Genomic DNA, 22,026 nt, shown 5'->3' on the forward strand with positions numbered 1-22,026 from the left:
ATGTTGAGGTAGCGCTGAGTGATGATGTGGTGATGCAGAGGGCAGAAAGGCAAAAAAAGCAGTCTAACAAGGGCAGAAAGGCAGAAAAACAAGGGAAAAACTAGTCCAACAGAGGGCAGAAGGGCACAAAAAACCAGTCTGACAGAGGACAGAAGGGCAGAAAAACGAGGAAAAAAGAGTCTAACAGAGGGCAGAAGGGCACCAAAAAGCGAGTCTAACAGAGGTCAGAAGGGCACAAAAACAAGGGAATAGCAGAGGGCAGAAGGGCACAAAACCGAGTTTAACAGAGGGCAGAAGGGCAGAAAAACATGGGAAAAATTAGTCTAACACAGGGCAGAAGGGCACAAAAAATGAGTCTAACAGGGGGCAGAAGGGCAGAAAAACAAGGTAAAAACGAGTCTAACAGTGGGCAGAAGGGCAGAAAGACAAGGGAAAAACGAGTCTAATAGACGGCAGAAGGGCACAAAAAACGAGTCGAACAGGGGGCAAAATGAATCCTGCCCTGCGTGTTTGTCCACGAAGATGCCACCTTTTTGTGCAATACCCCTACTCAACTGGAGTACTTTCTACTGTCTAATCAGTAAGTGCTCCCTCGTTGGCTAAATGTATAGGGGCAGATTTTCAATAACTGGTGCATCCCCAGGGATGCGCCAGTTATTGTGCGCCACAGCTCCGCCACCCATGGTGCGCCACATTTACAATGCGGCGCACCATGTGGCAAAAATGGCACAGATGCATCACGCATCTGTGCCGTAAAAGCAGCGCATTGCTGGAGCTGCGTCGCAAGCGCGACGCAGCTCCAGCAATGCTCTCGGGGGCCCTATCTCCCCAATACTGCGTCAAGCCTTGCGCCTGCTTCAAGCAGGCACAGGGTTTTGACGCAGCAATGGCCTAAAAGTGACTGAGTGAAATCTTGTAGATTTCACTCAGCCACTTTTAGGAGGCGTTCCTGTGTCGGAACGCCCTCCCCTGCGCCGGAACACCTCCTGATGGCGCAGGGCTTTACAACTTGACGCATCTCTCAGATAATTCACGTTGTTAACACCCAGCACCATGGCGCATCTTTTGTGCTGCCGCTGCGTCACAAAAGTGACTCAACTGCGGCGCAAAAGAGGCGCAAGTGGCTTGTAAATGTGCCCCATAGTGCTTTTCCTACACTGTAGCTGCGTAAAGGGCCAGAAGATGTGTCTCCAGTGACCATGTGTGCCTGTGCCTGTGTTACAGGCACACATGGTCACTGGAGACACATCTTCTGGCCCTTTACGCAGCTGCAGTGTAGTAAAAGCACTATACATTTACGCAATGGGGAGCACTTACTAGATTGGCCATTAGAAAGTACTCCAGGGCAAATCGCAAAAAAATCCGTGATTTCGCGGGGAAATTTGCGAATTCGCTGCTTTTTTTTGCGATTTCACTGGGAAATCCACAAATTCATTTCGCCCATGCTTATTTGACAACATTGAGCCGTTTTGTGCACTTGTGGAAAAATGAAAAATGAAAAAAGACTGTTCAGCCTGCAATTTCACTGAAATAAGTAATACTTGTGAAAACGAATTGCTGACTGGATCCAAAACATATTTTGAACTTCCCAGTGCATTATGGACATTAGAGTACACTAGGACTGCAAAGTGACGTCACAGTCGTAGATAAAGGGGGCACGAGGAAGGTCACACCCTCAATTATCCAAGGCTCACCTGTGACCAAGACTCTACACGAGTTGAAAAGCGTAAGGATTTCCATACTGTCATGAGGAGTTTTTCGTGAATAAAAGCACATGTTTGCCGAGTCTGGTTTCGGCGCTCTTCTTTTGTCCTTACAAAGGAGGTTTCTGTGGATGTTTGGCGAGGTGCTCCGGTCCCTATGCACCAAGACCGCCCTGTTGAGGTCGGGGGCTCAAAGTCGGAGGTTGGAGGTGGATATATATATCTGAGCTAACTATAACTTGTGCCCCTGCAGTGCACTGCTCATGACCTCACATATTACATCACTCATGACATGGTCAGTGACATCACTCATGACATCTCAAATGACATCACTGATTCCATCATCCGGGCTATTGTAAACTCTGATCCCACGTACCTGGTAGCAAGAAATGTTAAACTTGTCCATCAGAACAACTTAAAGGATCTTAAATATTTCGTTATTGGGGCATTAGCTGTACTAAGAAGAGGAGGGAACAGGGAGAGAGTATTGCAGCAGATGGAATCTAAATTCATAATTGAGTTGGACACAAAAATGCTGAATGGTTTAAACATGAGTAAAGACCTCCATAATTTCTTATGATTTTAATTGGATCTGTCTATTCTGTAAATTGTCTCTAGTCTGTAGAGTTACCTGGTGCACGTATGGGTAGCCCTATTACTGCTACATCTGACATATCCAAGGAAAAAGGATGTTTTGTAACACAACATTGTTTGAAAATGTAATATTATTGGATATGGCAAGCACAGGTCACTTTAACAGTAGGGATTGTATCTCTGTAAATTCCACTTTAGCACTTTAATATGCTAACAACCGACAGGTATGATACAAGTTTATGTTTTTGAACATTGCAATAACTATTAATCCTTTGGTAATTGATCAATGTGATCCAATATATTTTTTCAGCTTGAACTAAATAGGAGGCTTCAGTAGATGGTGAAAAAGCAGGCTTTGCACTTTAATATGCAGTGAGCACTTTATTATCACTATGTACTTTATTAGGGGTTGCGTAATAAGAACACTAATCACTTTAATTGTTTGAGTTTCTGAATATGGATCGGTTATAAGCGAAGTAAGCAAAGTATTATACAAGGTACATATAGATTTGCTTGAATTCAAATGCAATGGAATACATTAACTTTATCCAAATATCTAATAGAATGCACGCCTTTCTTTCTATGTTTCAATGATTTAACTTTTTTTATCTTTCACGTGATGACCTGGTCCATGCCTTGCCTCGCATTCACGGAAAATAAGAATCCACAAAAAAATGAGCGAATTTACACTCCATATCCAGCTGTACAGCAACATCCATGGGTATTTAATAGAATTTAATAATCCATATTAATCACTCTTAATCCTTTGTTTGTCAAATTATTATTTTCTTTATTTTTCTCATCGAAGGCAACATGTGTTTCCATTGCTTACACAATGCTATAGATATGCCTATCCAGGCCTTGTACTATAGCCTGCTGAAATACATCATTCATCCTTGGTAGCCAGATTGTCACAACCCAATGTATTTCGTACTTGTCTGTCCTTCGTCAGAGGTAATTACAAATTTGCTTCATCCCCCAGGGAAAGCTCTGCTGTGGGAGCCTGTAAAACTGGAGGAAGAGGCTATGTAACCTGAGAGATAGCTCTGCTGTGAGCCTGCTCCCCTGGAGGAAGAGGCTGTGCAACCCGAAGGATAGCTCTGCAGTTAGACTGTAAGACTGGGGGAAGAGGCTGTGTAACCTGAGGGATAGCTCTGCTGTGGGGGGAGCCTGTAAGACTGGAGGAAGAGGCTGTGTAACCCAAGGGATAGCTCTGCTGTGAGACTGTAAGACTGGATGAAGAGGCTGTGTAACCCGAGGGATAGCTCTGCTGTGGGAGCCTGTAAGACTGGAGGAAGAGGATGTGTACTTGAGGGATAGCTCTGCTGTGGGAGCTTGAATGACTGGGGGAAGAGGCTGTGATACCTGAAAGATAGCACTGCTGTGGGAGCCTGTAAAACTGGAGGAAGAGGCTGCGTAACCTGAGCGATAGCTCTGCTGTGAGCCTGTACGACTGAAGGAAGAGGCTGTGTAACCTGAGAGATAGCTCTGCTGTGAGCCTGTAAGACTGAAGGAAGAGGCTGTCTAACCCGAGATATAGCTCTGCTGTGGGAGCCTGTGAGACTGGAGGAAGAGGCTGTGTAACCTGAGGCATGGCTCTGCTGTGGGTGCCTGTAAGACTGGAGGAAGAGGCTGTGTAACCCATCTTGGAGGGAGAAAGGGTTGGCGGTCCAGTTGCAGGACGCCTCCCACCCTCCTCCAGATAGTACAAATAGATGATGCCTTTCCGTCCGCGCAGTGGACGGGTGCAGCGGGCACGCCGAAGGCGCGCCAAAGGCAAGCCCGTCTGCGCCCGTCCGGGCCGGACCTGGGCCTAGGGCCACAACCCCTGGTTCCCCCGATATAACCCGCCTCCCTCCTTACTCATCCTTAACGCTGACCGATCTACGTCCACTGCCCACAGATAGATGTACTAAATATAGCTTGGAATCTGCTACACACATTACCTCTTTAGATTGTAAGCACTGTCAGGCATCCATTCCCCTAATAAATAATCCTGTGGAAAGCAATAATCAGAGACACGTTAAACAAAGAACCATAATAGCCCTCATTAATGTCCGCTCTCTGGCTAAGCATAGGCAAGAAATAGCTGACCCACTCCTAGACAGGAACATTGATATAATGTTTCTGACAGAAGCCTGGATGGACAAGTCATCAGATCCAGATCTTGTGATAGCCGTTCCTAACGGATTCAGAGTCTATAGACAAAATAGACAGGGCAAAAGAGGAGGTGGGATAGCCATAATTGCCTGAGATACATATAATATCCGGACTTTACCAATACCCACAGCGACATGTGAAGCGTTACAGTTTGACATTTACCTATCCTCTTCATATAATTTTAGAGGCATGGTATTGTATAGACGGCCAGGAGCCCGGTCGGGATTCCTCACGGAGGTTGCCACCATCTTGGAATCACTGGCAACGGAGAAGTCCATAACAGTACTGGGAGACTTTAACTTCCATCTAGACAGAATTGAGGATAAAGACTCCTTGGCTCTTCTATCAGAGATGGAGGTGTTGGGGCTCTCACAACTGGTGAATAAACCTACCCATGCTGCAGGGCATACATTGGATGGTATCTTTACTAGTTTGGAAGATCTGCAAATCACTGATGTCCTCCCCATGACCTGGACTGACCATCATTTGGTCTTAGGTACTATAATAATTAAAGAGGCACCTATTTCAAGAAAATCTCCCCTCAGACGTGAACCTTTTAAAGTCAGGAAAGACATTAATATTCCGAACCTTAAGGTCTCACTGGATAGTACCAAACCAACCCTGTCCAATGACCCAGTCATGGCAATAAAGGAATACCAAGATTGGCTGGATCAAGCCATTAGTAAATTAGTACCGATTAAACTTATTTCTAGGAACAGGAATTCCCCTTCAGCACCTTGGTATTCTGAGGAATTAAGAAAACATAAACAACTCTGCAGAAACAGAGAAAGGCACTGGAGGAAAAACTATGATGATGAAAGTAAAAACATTTATAAGGAACTTTTAGCCATTACAAATCTTTGATTACGGAGGCCAAAAAAAAGTATTTCAGTGAGCAAATTGAGAGCGCAAAAAACTCCAATAAAAGGCTTTATGAGATAACCAAGCAGCTGGCAGGAAATGCCCCTGACCTAAATCCCCCAACCTCACAAATCTTTTGTGATTCTCTAGCATCATTCTTTTTCACAAAAATGAATGATATTTATTCAGCGTTCACCTCTTCTGCTACTTATAGCACCAACGATATAAATATGCCACTTATTAGTAATGCACTCTCACAGTTTGTGGAAATCTCAGAGACCCAAGTTAGAGATATTATAAGCTCTATCAAATCAGGTTCAGCATTGGATCAATGCCCCTTGAAGACCTTGCTCCCAATCATGGATACTTTGATTCCAGTTATAACACCAATCTGTAACCTTATGTTCAGTACTGGAATCTATCCTAGTCCGTTAAAAAAAAACCCTTTTGAAGCCCCTTTTGAAAAAATCAGGCCTAGATAAAATAGAGCAAAAAAATTACAGACCTATTGCCAACCTTCCTTTTCTGGCAAAAGTGGCCGAAAAGGCTATGAACTTCCAACTTGCAGCTTTTATCGAGGAATACCACCTTCTCGATGAAACCCAATTTGGGTTTCGCAAGTTTCATGGAACAGAAACGGCTATAATCAAGGCTGCGGATGACATTAGAGTCATCCGAGACCAAGGAGGCTCAGCACTATTGGTGCTATTGGACCTCTCGGCAGCCTTCGACACGGTCGACCATCAGAGTCTGGTCGACCGTGTCGAAAAGATGGGTGTGCAGGGCCTAGCCAAGGACCTACTGACGTAATTTCTGACGGAAAGATCACAAGCAGTGACGCTAGGACCGTTTGAATCAGCTGAGTTGTCCTTGCCTTGTGGGGTACCTCAAGGTACATCCCTAAGTCCGACACTATTTAATATCTATGTGTCGGACCTAGCTAAAACCATCAAAACCCATGGGATGAACCTTACCTCCTACGCGGATGACACTCAGCTGATTCTAACCATCAAAAATGATGGAGAAACGGTGGCGGAGAGTTTTAAAACAGGTATGCTGGCAATTGGACACTGGATGTCGGCAAACTGTTTAAAACTGAACTCCGAAAAAACAGAGGTGGTAACTTTTGGACCTCTTTGTCCCAGCTGGTCCCCAGTTTGGTGGCCAGCATCTTTTGGAACCTTGCCGACACCAACCCCCAAGGTGAGGAACTTGGGTGTTATCTTCGATAACGACTTGAATTTCATGGCTCACGCTAACCAGACAGCCACCACTGCTTTCTATAAATCACGTCTGGTAAAAAAGATCCTTCCTTTTCTCCCAAAGAGCATAGGCAAGACACTGGTAAGCGCGCTAGTACTGTCCGCGTTAGATTATTGCAATGGCTTGTTAGCCAATGCCCAAATCAGGGTCATTAAGAAAATGCAGACAGTGCAGAACGCAGCTGCCAGACTTCTTTCGGGAATGCCCAGATACAAACCTATAGCCAACACCATTAGAAGCTATCATTGGCTCCCCATCAGGAACAGAGTTAAATTTAAGACCTTATGCATAGTTTATAAATCACTGCACCAACAAGCAGCTCATCCCATACAATCCTCCCCGACCTCTCCGTTCAGCCAACTCGAATGACTTGGTGGTGCCCCGTACTAAATTGGTCACTTGGGGAGATCGTCGCTTTCTGGTCGCTGCCCCCAAATTGTGGAACACACTCCCCCAATCTATCAGAACAAGCCCAAACCTCTTGTCATTTAGAAAGCAATTGAAAACTTGGTTGTTTAACCTTTAAAAGTATGAAGCCCAGTATAGGAGAAGCCTACAATAGTAATAGCGCCGAGACGCCTGCGGGCAATTGTTTGCGCTCTATTAAATATCAAAAATAAATAAATAAATAAATATCTCTGCAGTGGCAGCCTGTAAGACTAGAGGAAGAGGCTGCGTAACCTAAGAGATAGCTCAGCTATGAGCCTGTAAGACTGGAGGAAGAGGCTGTGCAACCTGAGAGATAGCACTGCTGTGGGAGCCTGTAAAACTGGAGGAAGAGGCTGCGTAACCTGAGCGATCGCTCTGCTGTGAGCCTGTATGACTGAAGGAAGAGGCTGTGTAACCTGAGAGATAGCTCTGCTGTGAGCCTGTAAGACTGAAGGAAGAGGCTGTCTAACCCGAGGGATAGCTCTGCTGTGGGAGCCTGTGAGACTGGAGGAAGAGGCTGTTTAACCCAAGGCATGGCTCTGCTGTGGGTGCCTGTAAGAAGAGGCTGTGTAACCTGCGAGATAGCTCTGCTGTGAGACTAAGACTGAAGGAAGAGGCCGTGTAACCTGAGGGATAGCTCTGCGACTAAGACTGGAGGAAGAGGCTGTCTAACATGAGGGATAGCTCTGCTGTGAGACTAAGACTAGAAGAACAGGCTGTGTAACCCGAGGGATAGCTCTGCTCTGGGAGCCTGTAAGACTCGGAGAAGAGGCTTTGTAACATGAGAGATAGCTCTGCTGTGAGCCTGTAAGACTGGAGGAAGGGGCTGTGGAACCTGAGAGATAGCACTGCTGTGGGAGCCTGTAAGACTGGAGGAAGATGCTGTGTAATCTTGGAGATAGCTCTGCTGTGAGTATGTAAGAGTGGAGGAAAAGGCTGTGTAACCTGAGAGATAGCACTGCTATGGGAGCCTGTAAGACTGGAGGAAGAAGCTATGTAACGTGAGAGATAGCTCTGTTGTGAGCCTGCTTCACTGGAGGAAGAGGCTGTGTAACCTGATGGATAGCTCTGCTGTGTGAACCTGTGAGACTGGAGGAAGAGGCTGTGTAACCTGAGAGATAGCTCTGCTGTGGGAGCCTGTAAGACTGGAGGAAGAGGCTGTGTAACGTAAGAGGTAGCTCTGCTGTGGGAGCCTGTAAGACTGGAAAAAAAGACTGTGTAACCTGAGAGTTAGCTCTGCTGTGAGCCAGTAAGTCTGGAGGAAGAGGTTGTGTTACCTGAGAGATACCTCTGCTGTGAGCCTGTAATACTGGAGGAAGAGGCTGTGTAATCTGAGAGATAGCTCTGCTGTGAACCTGTAAGACTGAAGGAAGAAGCTGTGTAACCTGAGAGATAGCTCTGCTGTGGGAGCTTGTAAGACTGGAGGAAGAGGCTGTGTAACCTGAGAGATAGCTCTGTTGTGGGAGCCTTCAAGACTGGAGGAAGAGGCTGTGTAACCTGAGATATCGGTCTGCTGTTGGAGCCTGTAAGAAGAGACTCTGTAACCTGAGAGATAGCTCTGCTGTGGGAGCCTGTAAGACTGGAGGAAGAGGCTGTGTAACCTGAGTGATAGCTCTGCTGTGAGACTGTAAGGCAAGGCAAGAGAGGGGGTAGGGCCAGGAGCATGCCTGCTCCACTGGAGGAAGAGGCTGTGTAATCTGAGAGATAGCTCTGCTGTGAGCCTGTAAGACTGGAGGACTAGGCTGTGTAACCTGAGAGATAGCTCCGCTGTGCGAGCCTGTAAGACTGGAGAAAGAGGCTCTGCAGCCTGAGGGATAGCTCTGCTGTGGGAGCCTGTAAGAATGGTGAGGTAATATGAATTTTTATGGTCAATTGTGTCCCCTATCGTAGACCCCAACGGCTCCATGTACATGCTCCTAGTACATGTAAGTTCCCTCCACAACCAGCTATGAAGACGCAAATACATTTGCGTCCAACGTTAACATGTCCTCTTTCAGATCCACCATGAATGGGTCCGATATTCAGTTCCTAAGTGTGCCTTGCCAACGTCTTTACATGGTGCACTTTCACGTTTTTCTGGCCCTGGCGAGTTGGGCCTTGTTTTCTGCCATTCAAGCTTTCTCCTGCCTTCTGCCTCTGGAAGCTGCAGCCTGGACCTGCATCTGTATCCATGACCTTTCACTCACTCCCTGCGCGGCTAGCGGTGCCTGGCTCAGCCTGCCGGCCTGCCAAGACTGTATTCAGCCTTCAAGTTATCTGCTCCGCTCCTCGAAAAAATACATTCCTGTCTAGTAGTTTAGGTAAACATCCTTCCCAGCTGCAGAGCAAAGGGCCCGGCCTTTCTGTCTCCATGCAAGTAATTCATAGCTTCCGTTACCATGGTAGGCCCATGGCCCCTCATATCTCCTGTAGACACGCAGTCGCATATGCACGCATTAGCAGTCAGTATAGAATAGCCTCTGCCCGAGAGACCTTTCCTTCTAGATAATACAGTTCCTCAAACACAAGATATTAGATATGATTTGGGATTAGGTTGTTCTGACACTCCAGACTTCTGTCTCCACATGTAGGGCTAAATGTCAAGTCCCCTTCACCCTCCAGTTACACGTCACTCATACGTCATGCTGCTGCGCGCGCATCTCTGCCACATGTTTTTGCTGACTCTGCAGGATCCTTCTAGGGATCCACCCACTTATGACACCTTTATGTGACGTTTCTTGCACACACCTCCGTGTACGCCCTAATGCACGCCTTCTGTTACGTATTTCTGTTCTTATCTCGTTTCTCTCAGCTGTTACGCCTTCTGCATTCAATATTACTGTATGAAATGACTATATATATGATTACCTGTTAATAAATCATTGTACATGTCCATTGCAATTCCCACTCTGAACCCTCGTGGCGATGAGTCATGCTACCTGGTTCGAACCAATTCCTTTTTAAGGAATAAAACCCCTTTTAAACCTCAGATACCACGGATTCTGCCTCTTCATTTTGACTGAGTTATTCCTATTGAACTGTACCGCATAAATTCCGTATAGGTAATTAAAATTTACCACAATGGAGGAAAAGGCTGTGTAACCTGAGAGATAGCTCTATTGTGAGACTAAAACTGGAGGAAGAGGTTGTGTAACCTGAGGGATAGCTCTGCTCAGAGACTAAGACTGGAGGAAGAGGCTGTGTAATGTGAGGTATAGCTCTGCTGTGAGACTAAGACTGGAGGAAGAGGCTGTGTAACCCGAGGGATAGCTCTGCTCGGGGAGCCTGTAAGACTGGAGGAAGGGGCTGTGTAACCTGAGGGATAGCACTGCTGTGGGAGCCTGTAAGACTGGAGGAAGAGGCTGTGTAACCTGAGCGATAGCTCTGCTGCTGGAGCCTGTAAGACTGGAGGAAGAAGCTGTGTAACCCGAGGGATATCTCTGTAGTGGAAGCCTGTAAGACTAGAGGAAGAGGCTGCGCAACCTGAGAGATAGCTCTGCTAGGAGCCTGTAAGACTGGAGGAAGAGGCTGTGCAACCTGAGAGATAGCACTGCTGTGGGAGTCTGTAAAACTGGAGGAAGAGGCTGCGTAACCTGAGAGATAGCTCTGCTGTGAGCCTGTAGGACTGAAGGAAGAGGCTGTCTAACCCGAGGGATAGCTCTGCTGTGGGAGCCTGTGAGACTGGAGGAAGAGGCTGTGTAACCTGAGGTATGGCTCTGCTGTGGGTGCCTGTAAGAAGAGGCTGTGTAACCTGCGAGATAGCTCTGCTGTGAAACTAAGACTGGAGGAAGAGGCAGTGTAACCTGAGGGATAGCTTTGCGACCAAGACTGGAGGAAGAGGCTGTGTAACGTGAGGGATAGCTCTGCTGTGAAACTAAGACTGGAGGAAGAGGCAGTGTAACCTGAGGGATAGCTTTGCGACCAAGACTGGAGGAAGAGGATGTGTAACCCGAGGGATAGCTCTGCTCTGGGAGCCTGGAAGACTGGGAGAAGAGGCTGTGTAACCTGAGAGATAGCTTTGCTGTGAGCCTGTAAGATTGGAGGAAGGGGCTGTGTAACCTGAGAGATAGCACTGCTGTGGTAGCCTGTAAAACTGGAGGAAGATGCTGTGTAACCTGAGAGATAGCTCTGCTGTGAGCATGTAAGAGTGGAGGAAGAGGCTGTGTAACCTGAGAGATAGCAATGCTATGGGAGCCTGTAAGACTGGGAGAAGAGGCTGTGTAACCTGAGAGATAGCTTTGCTGTGAGCCTGTAAGACTGGAGATAGGGGCTGTGTAACCTGAGAGATAGCACTGCTGTGGGAGCCTGTAAGACTGGAGGAAGATGCTGTGTAACCTGAGAGATCGCTCTGCTCTGAGCCTGTAAGACTGGAGGAAGAGGTGCTGTAACCCGAGGGATAGCTCTGCTGTGGGAGCCTGTAAGACTAGAGGAAGAGGCTGCGTAACCTGAGAGATAGCTCCGCTGTGAGCCTGTAAGACTGGAGGAAGAGGCTGTGTAACCCGAGGGATAGCTCTGCTGTGGGAGCCTGTAAGACTGGAGGACCCATGTAGCAGGTACCACAGGCCCTTAGGAACAGACTTGAACCTGCTCCACAACTTATCCACCTTGTTGTGCGCATCTTCCAGCAAAACTGGTCAGTTCTGTATTGATGCTTTGGGTATTGGGTGGTTATTGGTTGTGGATTAACCCTGGACTGGATTGTGAGTAACCCTGCACAGTCCTCTGCAGGCCACAGGATCACACAGTGAATCATCCATCCGCCCCTCCCCCGCCTGAGACTGAGCGTATCCGCTGCAGCACTAGTGATCTCTGCCTCCCTTTCCCCCTCTGAATCACCGCAGGAGCCTGGAGTTGGTGCTCGGGGTGCTGTGCATGGAACAGCCTGGAGAGCTGCAGGTAATGCTCATGGTGCACCGGCAAATGAGTGCACAGAGCAGCAGGGAATGTTGCGGGGTTTAGGTGCACTGGCCCTGAACAGCAGGAGTGCTGTGCACGGAGCAGCGGGAGTGCTGTGCACGGAGCAGCGGGAGCGCTTTAGGGAATGCTCACGGTGCACCAGCGGAGCTGTCTGGGCCTCAGTGGGTGAGCGCTCCTCCTTGTTTCTCTGAAATCCGTGACTTTCGTTTCTCTCACTTTTGGTTCTCTCATTGCTGTCCTGTAACTTTGTCATCTCTTAACTCCATTCCGGCTGAGTGGGCTCGGGGAGGGGGTGGCACGGGATATCAAAGCCGAGGCTCGTCTTTGCTGGAATTCCAGAGGAGGGGGAGTGCTCAGAACAGCTCCTCTGCTTCAGGGCTGTACTGAAGAATTTTCTTATCAGCTTGTTAACAAAACAAGCAGATAAGAAGTCTTTACGGCAGCCATAAAGCAGGCTATTGTGTCCGTAGGGGCAGTACGAAAAACGGACAGTGGGAAGCCAATGGGATGCCAGTGTTTACCATAAACGCTGAAGCTACTCAATGGAAAAGAGGGGCGGGGCTTAGAGTCCCTTTTACAAATCTTGTATTTACAAGATCTCTCGGAGAGGCGGGGCAGGGTCCACCCTGCCACGCCCAGGCGAGATCTAAAAACGAATTTCCTATGGAAACTTTGGTCCTAACTATAAATACCTACCGGGTGGCTCTGTCTGCGGGGTTGCTTTCTAAATCGGACATCCACCTACCTGCCCTGACTGTTGCCTGAACTTGGGGCCACTTGCTGCCGGTCTCCCTTGCCGCCACTGCCTGCAACATCCCTCGACCTCCGAGGGGGGAGACTACAGCTCCCAGGTTTCCCTGCGGCCACAAGCACGCTCACTTCTGCGCCCGGAGGCGTTCAAAGGAGAGACGCTTCTTCGGTGGAGCGGGGGCTCTGTCTGCGGGGTTGCTTTCTAAATCAGACATCCACCTACCTGCCCTGCCTGTTGCCTGAACTTGGGGCCACTTGCTGCCGGTCTCCCTTGACGCAGCTGCCTGCACCATCGCGCGGCCGCCATGGGGGGAGACTACAGCTCCCAGGTTTCCGTGGCCACAAGCACGGCCACTTCCGCCCACTTCCGCGGCCAGAGGCTTTCAAAAGAGAGACGCTTCTCCCGCATCACGGGAAGCGCGCGGGCGTCGCTGGGAGAAGCCTGGGACAAGGGCGGGGCCGTCTGCGGCCGTCAGGGGCCGGAAGAGGCCGGGCTGGGCCCCCACCCCCCCTTGGTGTTTCACCTAAAGGACTAACAAACTCCTGATAGTAAGGTAACTCGATTTCATTTGAAAACATTGGGGTCTTACCGCTATTTTATAAAGTCTGTCTTGCGCTTTACTTCCAAAATGAGTAAACGGAAGGGGGTAACCGGTACACTGGATGACTTTATCTTAAGGTCCGAATCGGTGCTCATCCATGAGATCAAGGCAACCGAGAGTCGATTATCCCTAGACCTCGCCCTGCCCCAACCATGCTTGTCAATTCGAGGCATTAAGGATCCGCTCTTTTTAGATAATTTGAGCCCTACCCCCGTGCCTTTGATTCCGGACATAGAAGTAATGAACACCTTACCCACCACTTCTCTAATTATCCAGGACTCACTTGCCCCAGCTTTTAACACACGAGGCAAGGCAACTAGACGGCGGACACCCACCATTTTAGTACCAGGAGGAAAGAAAACGCAGGAAAGCCCAACCAGGCAGAATCCAGGCGTACTTTAATTGTTCCTAATATAGATGCCCCGAGCAGCAACGAAGGGAGGACCAAAAAAGGAACAATGGAGGCTAGGACGTCAAATACCATCTCTACTCAGACTGAAGTCCCCCTTGGCAATGGTATTAATACAACTGGCATGGGCATTGAAATTCTGGACACCTTAATGGAAAGCTTTGAATTGAGATTGATGACTTAATGGAGATTTTTGCAAAACAACTCGATGTTCTATGGAAGTATGTGTCTAAGATTAATGATGCAGCTGTAAATATAAATAGGGTGGGGTAAGACATTATTGCTCTGCAACCCATGTTGTCTGGCATATCCTGTGACGCGGACTCGCACTTTACACGTGCAGCCGATTCTATGATGTCTCCCAAGTTTTGCCGGGCAATGTACGTGGGGTTGGGGTTGGGGGAGCCCCTCCATCCCCTTACTAATAGTAACAGAAATGGCAGGTTGCCAGCAGGAATGTCATTAAAATAGTCATAAGGGAGGCACTTATCAAAGCAGGTCCCCTAAGCAGAGTAAAAGCCCTACTCATGGAAGTAATAAAGTGAATAGGGAACTCAGTAAGTCTAGTGCCATTAATAATCCGGATGTCTTACATCTTCCACTGGCCTCTGCGCCGTATGTGCTGGTCCTAAGTGGTGTCCCAGCACTCAAAGAGGGACAGAGGGAGTCCTTGTCTGATTTGCAAAGAAAGTCAGTAGACTAGCTTCATAAACACAAACATTTTGATCCAAATAGAAGGGAGGATATAATTATGGTAAGGAGAGTTGGGTGGGTAGGTTCCTCACGCAAAATTATCCTGGGGGACTGTATTGTTCTTAATTTTAGAAGGCCCCATCAGGTTCGTCACCTTTTATCTGTTACTAATGCAACATTTAATCCTCCCACTGACATCTGTTCACTACCTTTGGCTATTTTTACAAGCCGCCACTCACTCCAGATAGAGACCTAACCTCAGTTATGCCTTTGTCAAATGATTACCAAGCCCTCTCCAGTCTAGACCAGCAAGATTGACCATCAAAAACGCTAGACACTGCAGACAATAGAATCACCCCAGCCAAAGACACACTGACCGGTCTTAACCGTGCCCAAGGGAAGATACAACCAGCAAATAGTCACAATGGTGCTAGCTTGAGTGTATTGAGCTGGAACGTGACAGGTCTTCGATCAAGACTTGATAACATCGACTGGGTTAACACACAATTGATTATATTTTTGTTCGCCTTCTAATTGAAAAACAGTTGACCTCTGCCGAAGTTGTACTTTCTGACTTCGGAGACCACAACCCCATTAAGGTAACAATATGTACAGCCCGTCGGCCAATTTTTCAGACCGAATGCGGGGCATCCAATTTATTCGCATCAACTGATAACCTAAGATTGTGCTGGAAGGGGGCCGATAATTTGGATATTTTTAGGAAATTGGTAAAGGGTAATATGCCACTAATCGATTCCTGCCTTTCATTAGAATCCCCACCTGTGCAGGTTATTGAGGATTTGGGAAGATTTGCCAAACGGTTAAAACCATCCTTTCCAAACCTCCCCAGAAGGTAATGTTCACCCCCAGATGGTTCAATAATGAATGTTCCCAAGCGAATAAGAACCTACGAAGGGCATTACCTACCACCCCTAGGTGCGCTATGGGAGTAAAGCGGGCAAGAGATGAATATAAGGAGGCTATTAAACGTAGGAAAAATGAAGTTTTAAGGGAACGTTGGGACAAATTGTCTGACGCAGCAAATTAAAAAAATGGAAACATCTCTTGGGCGGTGGTCAGGGAAGTCCGCTCTATGGGCTATTCACTGACGCCTATTAGCTGTAACATAGCTAGCGACGCATGGGTGGACTATTTCTCAGCCATTTATTCTGCCCCACCCCCATGTGATTTAACCCGTATTCCAGGTAATCCAATCCCCATAGATATTAGCATTTCAGAAGTTGTAGAAGCAATTAATCAAAGTTTAGGAAACAAAGCGCCTGGCGCGGACGGGCTGCCTATAGATCTGATTTAATGGAATCCGGCCTTTTGGACCCCGCTGCTTCTGAATATTTTTAACTACTTATCATTGGCAAAGATACCTGAGACTTGAGTCAGAAGTATAATAATCCCGATCTTCAAGAAGGGAGATAGATCTCTTCCATGCAACTACCGACCTATCTCCTTAATAGACAACACCCTCAAAATTTTAGGTAGAGTCCTCTATAACAAAATTGTGGATTGGATTAAAACAAGCAACATCTTGGACCCTTGCCAGCTGGGTTTTAGGAGTAAGGTAGGAACTAAGGAACAATGTCTCAACCTAAATCTAATTATCTGTAAATATGCTATTGCCAAAAAATCCACGGTATATATGGCTTTTATGGATCTGTCCACAGCCTTTGACCTAGTGAATAGGTCAAGGCTGTGGGCCTTCCTTTTGGAAGGAGGCCTGGATGAAAGCCTGGCAAATTTTCTGGCATTTTTGCACAGAGACCTTAAGGCCCAAGTAAGATTCGGGGTGGGCAGAGAGGTCTCGGGCCCATTGACATTGGCAGGGGGGTCAGACAAGGTTGTGTGTTGGCCCCCCTGCTTTTTATCTTATATATCACGGCCTAAACACCTCCCTGAGACTGGCCACTCATGATGTCCCATATATCAATAAAGAACCGATTCCCGTGCTGCTTTACGCAGACGACGCGGTTCTCATTGGCCGAACCCCAAACTCACTGCGTCTTCTTGTCCAAAACTTTAACAGTTATATGAAAAATTTAGACCTGCGGGTAAATTTTAAGAAATCATTCTTAATGAACAGTGGTCCGGGGAAGCATGTTATACGCGCGATTATAAGAGACGGTCATAAAATGCCCTCGGTAAGATCTTTTGTTTATTTGGGATTGGCCTTTGCTGCGAACAGCTCCTGGAGTGAGCATTTAGCTCACGCCAGGAGCAAGTTCACAAAGGCCACCAATTCGATCTTAAGCTTACCCCGAGCGAAGACCACTGGTGCAATATTAGCTGTACAGAAAATTTTTAAACTTCAGTGCACACCGGTGGCCACATATGGAGCTGAGATTTGGGGAACGGCCAACTGCTCAAGAATCCAGCAGGAAGAAAATAGGTTTTGCAGGAAATTATTGCACACCCCAATTTCTACCCCTCAATACATTTGTCACAAAGAGCTTAACATTAATTTGATAACTGATTTTATTCGGGCACGTCCAGTATGAATGTGGATTGCAGTATGGAAAAACTAAGCTGTCACCTTGACACAACGGATTATTAAGGATTGTCTATGCTGTGATAAGGGCTTAGAAATCCATTGGCTAAGATTAGTTTGCGCAGCATAAACATGGAAAGTATTTTCTGGGACACCACATTAGCAGCCTCAGTCACAAAAAAGGATTTGCAAAACACCCTGTATTCCCTGTATAAGGATGAGCGGGAGGTGAAGGAGGCCAGGAAAATAACTGTGCGCAACTATATGGCCATTGAACTGTATGGTCACCCGCTTCATAGATATTTGATCTTACCAATGAGCCGTTGGGAGATGAGCCTACTGTTTTGTTTAAGAGCTAGCACAATTCAATTCGCACTTTGCTTCCTACTAGGTCATAGCCCAAATATGAATTTTAACTTGTGCTCTTGTGATGGGAGAAGTGAGAAAACTATTATGCACTTTTGTAAACACTATATCAAATATTTTAAACAGTTTTTATGCCCCTTTTTTAACAAAAGAAAACCAATTAGCCTGGAGGCCGCATACCGATGAATATTAGATTTAGAGGATGTTGATCTTATCTTTCGCACTAGCACTTTCCTGAAAGCAGCAACAAGGGCACGGAGAACTATGATGGACCCTTGACATCGTTTAATATAAACTGAGAAGTGTTTCTCCTTTTAATAATTATATACACTGAGATGCCTGATAGTTTTGCACAAGTCACTTTTGAATTTGTATATTGTATTTTAATCTTCCGTATTTATTATGTGATGTATTTGTCTTGTGTGCTTTTATGCGTACTGCTGAATCTGAATAAAGTTGAACTGAACTGAACTGAACTGATAAATACCTACTGGCTTTCCCTAGATGGTATAATATATATATATTGATGCTCATTACTGATATTAACTATACCTCCTGCTGCTGGTTTCTGACCTCTATTCTGCCGCTTTCTGCATGTTTCTCACATTTATTCTGCCTTTTTCTGCTTATTTCTGACCTTAATCTTGTTGCATCTTTCTGCTCATTGCTGGCCTTTAGTCTACCTCTTTCTCCTCACCCGAGACCAGTCTCAGCCGGCTCCCTACTCTTATGGGAGCAGGCCTTGCGACCACAAACAGGGAGCTGCTTTAAATAGCAGTGTCCTGCTTGCAGGACCAATGTTTTCAACTATTTCCTTGCACGCATATTTGCATGCAAGGAAACAGATGAAAACTCTGTTTCTGCAAGACAGAGCTGTTTGACATCTACAGCTTGCAGAGTTATGTTTGGCTTTGCTTGGTGGAAGCTGTTAGCAAAAGCAAACATCTACCTCACAAGGTTGAGCACCTCAGGAGGGAGCAGGAGCCCGCCCTGTGGGGTGGCTGTCCCCAGGGCCATCTATGGCTCCATGGGGAGTCCGCGCAGCCCGCCTCCAATTTTAGCCCCTGGGAGGTGCCTAGGGCTGGGGGTCTATGACTGATCCCCTTCATTATTTTCGCTGAGTCCCATTGAGGTGGCAGTCTCCGGAGGGGGAATGTGGTCCCTCTCAATTTTCTTAACATTGTTTACCCCTCGGACGTGGCGGTCCCTTAGGCCGTGGGCGGGCCTAGCTGGCCAGATCACATATATTTGATACATACCCCAGGGAGGTGGCGTTCCACAGGCTTCGGGGGGCATGTGGGCACCCCCGCATTTATTTAGAAACATTTGCCATGGGGATGTGGCATGTTGAGTGCCGCACCAGCACGACCTGCATAATTCAAAACCAGTCAACTTTCAACACAGCAGCTGAATTGACTAAAGTATACGTTTTGAAAATTTTGTGAAGGTTCATCAAGCGAGGCCAAAGTGTGTGTGTGTATATATATATATATATATATATATATATATATATATATATATATATATATATATATATATACATATATATCATGAAGTACAGCGTCTTAGTACAGGCAACAAGCAGCTCCCGCCCTGCCGCCAAAGACTTCTCGGACATGGACCAGTTCAGTGCGTAGTAATTTTATTGAAGCAGAGTATGGCGCATGACGTTTCGGCTCCGTAGAGCCTTGCTCACATGACAACGTCCCTCATACAAATGCTCATTTTCAAAAGTGCCAGTGTCAAATTGCATCAACACCACGTGATACTTGCACATAGTAGACATGGAAGAAAGGCTAATTTGACCATATATATATGCAAATCCATTAAAAACAGAGCGTACCAATGCCAATCATTTAGCATCATATTCCAATAGTCATGATTATTTACAATGCCAGTAAAATACCTAAACAGTTTGGTATCAGTCATATATTTATGACGGATTCCTATATGGTTAACTAATGGAATCCTAAACTGCTGCTCACAATTGGGCTACATGTCCTATGGATAAAATATTTATATTGTCACACTCCCCACAGCCCAGTCTGTCCGTTGGAGTGCAAAATACCGCCAGTTGTGCAAATATGCAATGTAAACAACTTGATACATCGTACTACTGATATAGTTGTACTAATAAAGTGCAAGTGCATATCAAATTGTGCAAAATCGCAAAGTACAAAAGTATCTTTATATGTGCAAATTATGCCAATAGTAAACATATACTCATCATCTTCTTACGAACAGACCTGAGACCACTATAGGAATGCAATATTTTGGACTTATGAATACAGTACGAATAACAGTTGCCTAATGGCCACATACCAAACACGTTTTAATGGATGATCGACTGCTGGTCTTACCCCTACTCTTCAAGTCTCTTTAACAAACTGGATTGGACATGATGTGTTGAATACAGAAATGTCATCCGGAAACCTTCCATAAAGACTACCTGTGACAAACCCATACAGTGGAAAATGTGTAAAAAAAAAAAGAAAAGAATTGGGTATCTTTACTTCCAAAATTATGATATTAAAACCTGTGTGTTGATCTTTTACCTCTAATTTCTACTAGTCATAGCTACAGCAGTGCGTCAAATTGCATAAATTGCATACTAGTTATATCATAGGCACATATATACAGTAAAATTCAACATTTAAGCAAAAATGGTAAACAGTCAAAACTCGTCCCTAATATTCAGTTTGAGTAATCCCCAGCTGGGGATGCCTTTGATCTGCATCAGAAAACAACGGAACTATGCCCATATATAGTGTATGATGACCAATATACTAAGACCTCATGATTCTATGGCGTCGCCTGCCGGCTGCCCCATTAGATCCGAGGCTGGGTATAAGTCACTCTCAATGAATTAGACTAAGGTGTCCTGGAGCTAGGGTATACATGTGTACATGTCCTCAGTTATATTGAGGCCTCCCGGTACCTTAGTATCTAGCTACAATATGTATTGGGTCTCAAGTTTCTGAAATTTGGCCTCCTTATCACACCCGTGTCTGCTGGCCTTGCCTGCGTCAATGAAATAGTATTTCAGGCTGGTGTTATCACCTTGATGGTAATCACAGAAATGCCGCACCACCGGATATGTGTTGTCCTGGTTAGCTATTGCTCTTAAATGCTGAAGTATGCGCTTCTGTACAGCTAATTTTGTACTCCCAACACACTTCAGCAAGCATGGGTACTGTAATACATAAATAGCAAATTCTGTTTTGCATGTCAAGACCTGTGTGATATATATATATATATATATATATATATATATATATATATATATATATATATATATATATATATATATATATATATATATATATATATATATATATATATATATATATATATATATATATTTACTGAAAAAACCATAGGTTTCACACCAGTTATAGTTAGGAATTAGCATATAAAAAACCTATTAAATTCACTGAAAAAACCATAGGTTTCACACCAGTTATAGTTAGCTGCAAATTTTACTGACATAAAACCATTGAAATTCCACGTTATAGTTAGTTGGACTCACTATAACTTGCGCGTGTGATGCACTGCTGATGACGCCACATATTACATCACTCATGACATGGTCAGTGACATCACTCATGACATCACTGATGACACCATCCAGTGAATGTGTATCTTTCTGAAAAATAAATATTTTTTATATATGTATATGTAAAGGTCGATGGAAGAATAAATGTTTAAATAAGTGTCTTAATGGATGTTTTTTAAAAAAAAATTGATTGGTTAACTGGCTTATTAAGTGTATCTTAGTGAATACATATATTAGCGAGTAATATTTAAATATTTAAATATATGTATCAGTGTTTCACTTTGTGTATAATTGGCTACATGGGTTGGTGAGTAGCTACATGTGTGTGTATATGGGTTATTAGATTTTTTTTAGTATCATTATGAGTGTCTGTATGGTTTGGTGGGGGTATTACTTTGCACATAGATGCATCAATGACTGACTCACTGTTTGTATGTGTTTTGAAGACAGCATATGTGCAGGACTATATGGGTGGATGAGTGTGTATATGTGTGTGTTAGTGAGTGAATGACTGTCTCACTAGTGTCTTTATCAGTAACGACATATGTTTTAATCTAGTATATGTGAGTATTGATGTTTATAAGTGAGTATATGTGAGATTGTAAGAGTATGTGTTTCTATAAGTGATTGTTTAAGAGAATAAGTATGTGTAAGTTTCCTTAGAAGTAAGGTGGTAGTGTGTTTATAGTTGTATATGCAAATAAATGGATGTTCAATAGTTTATATGCATGTGTGAGTATGTGTGTGAGTAACTTTTGGATGACTGTCGGTGTGTAACAGGATGTATTGGTGTATCACTACATATGATGAGTGAGTATATGTATGAGTGACTATATAGAACTGTTGGTGAATGAGTGGATTTGCATATAGATGGTGGTATTACTGAATTGGTTGTTGTAACTGGTATGGATATCTAAATTTTTTTGAAAATGTTAATTTCTATTTTTGAATATGTGTTTCAAGGGTTACATTACACTGAAAGGAGGTCTGTCACTCTGTCGCAAAGATGGTGTCATCAGTGATGTCATGAGTGATGTCACTAACCATGTCATGAGTGATGTAATATGTGACGTCATCAGCAGTGCATTACACGCGCAAGTTATAGTGAGTCCAACTAACTATAACGTGGAATTTCAATGGTTTTATGTCAATAAAATTTGCAGCTAACTATAACTGGTGTGAAACATATGGTTTTTTCAGTGAATTTAATAGGTTTTATATATGCTAATTCCTAACTATAACTG

Source organism: Lissotriton vulgaris, chromosome 5 (genome assembly GCF_964263255.1).
Source record: "Lissotriton vulgaris chromosome 5, aLisVul1.2, whole genome shotgun sequence".
NCBI lineage: Eukaryota > Metazoa > Chordata > Amphibia > Caudata > Salamandridae > Lissotriton > Lissotriton vulgaris.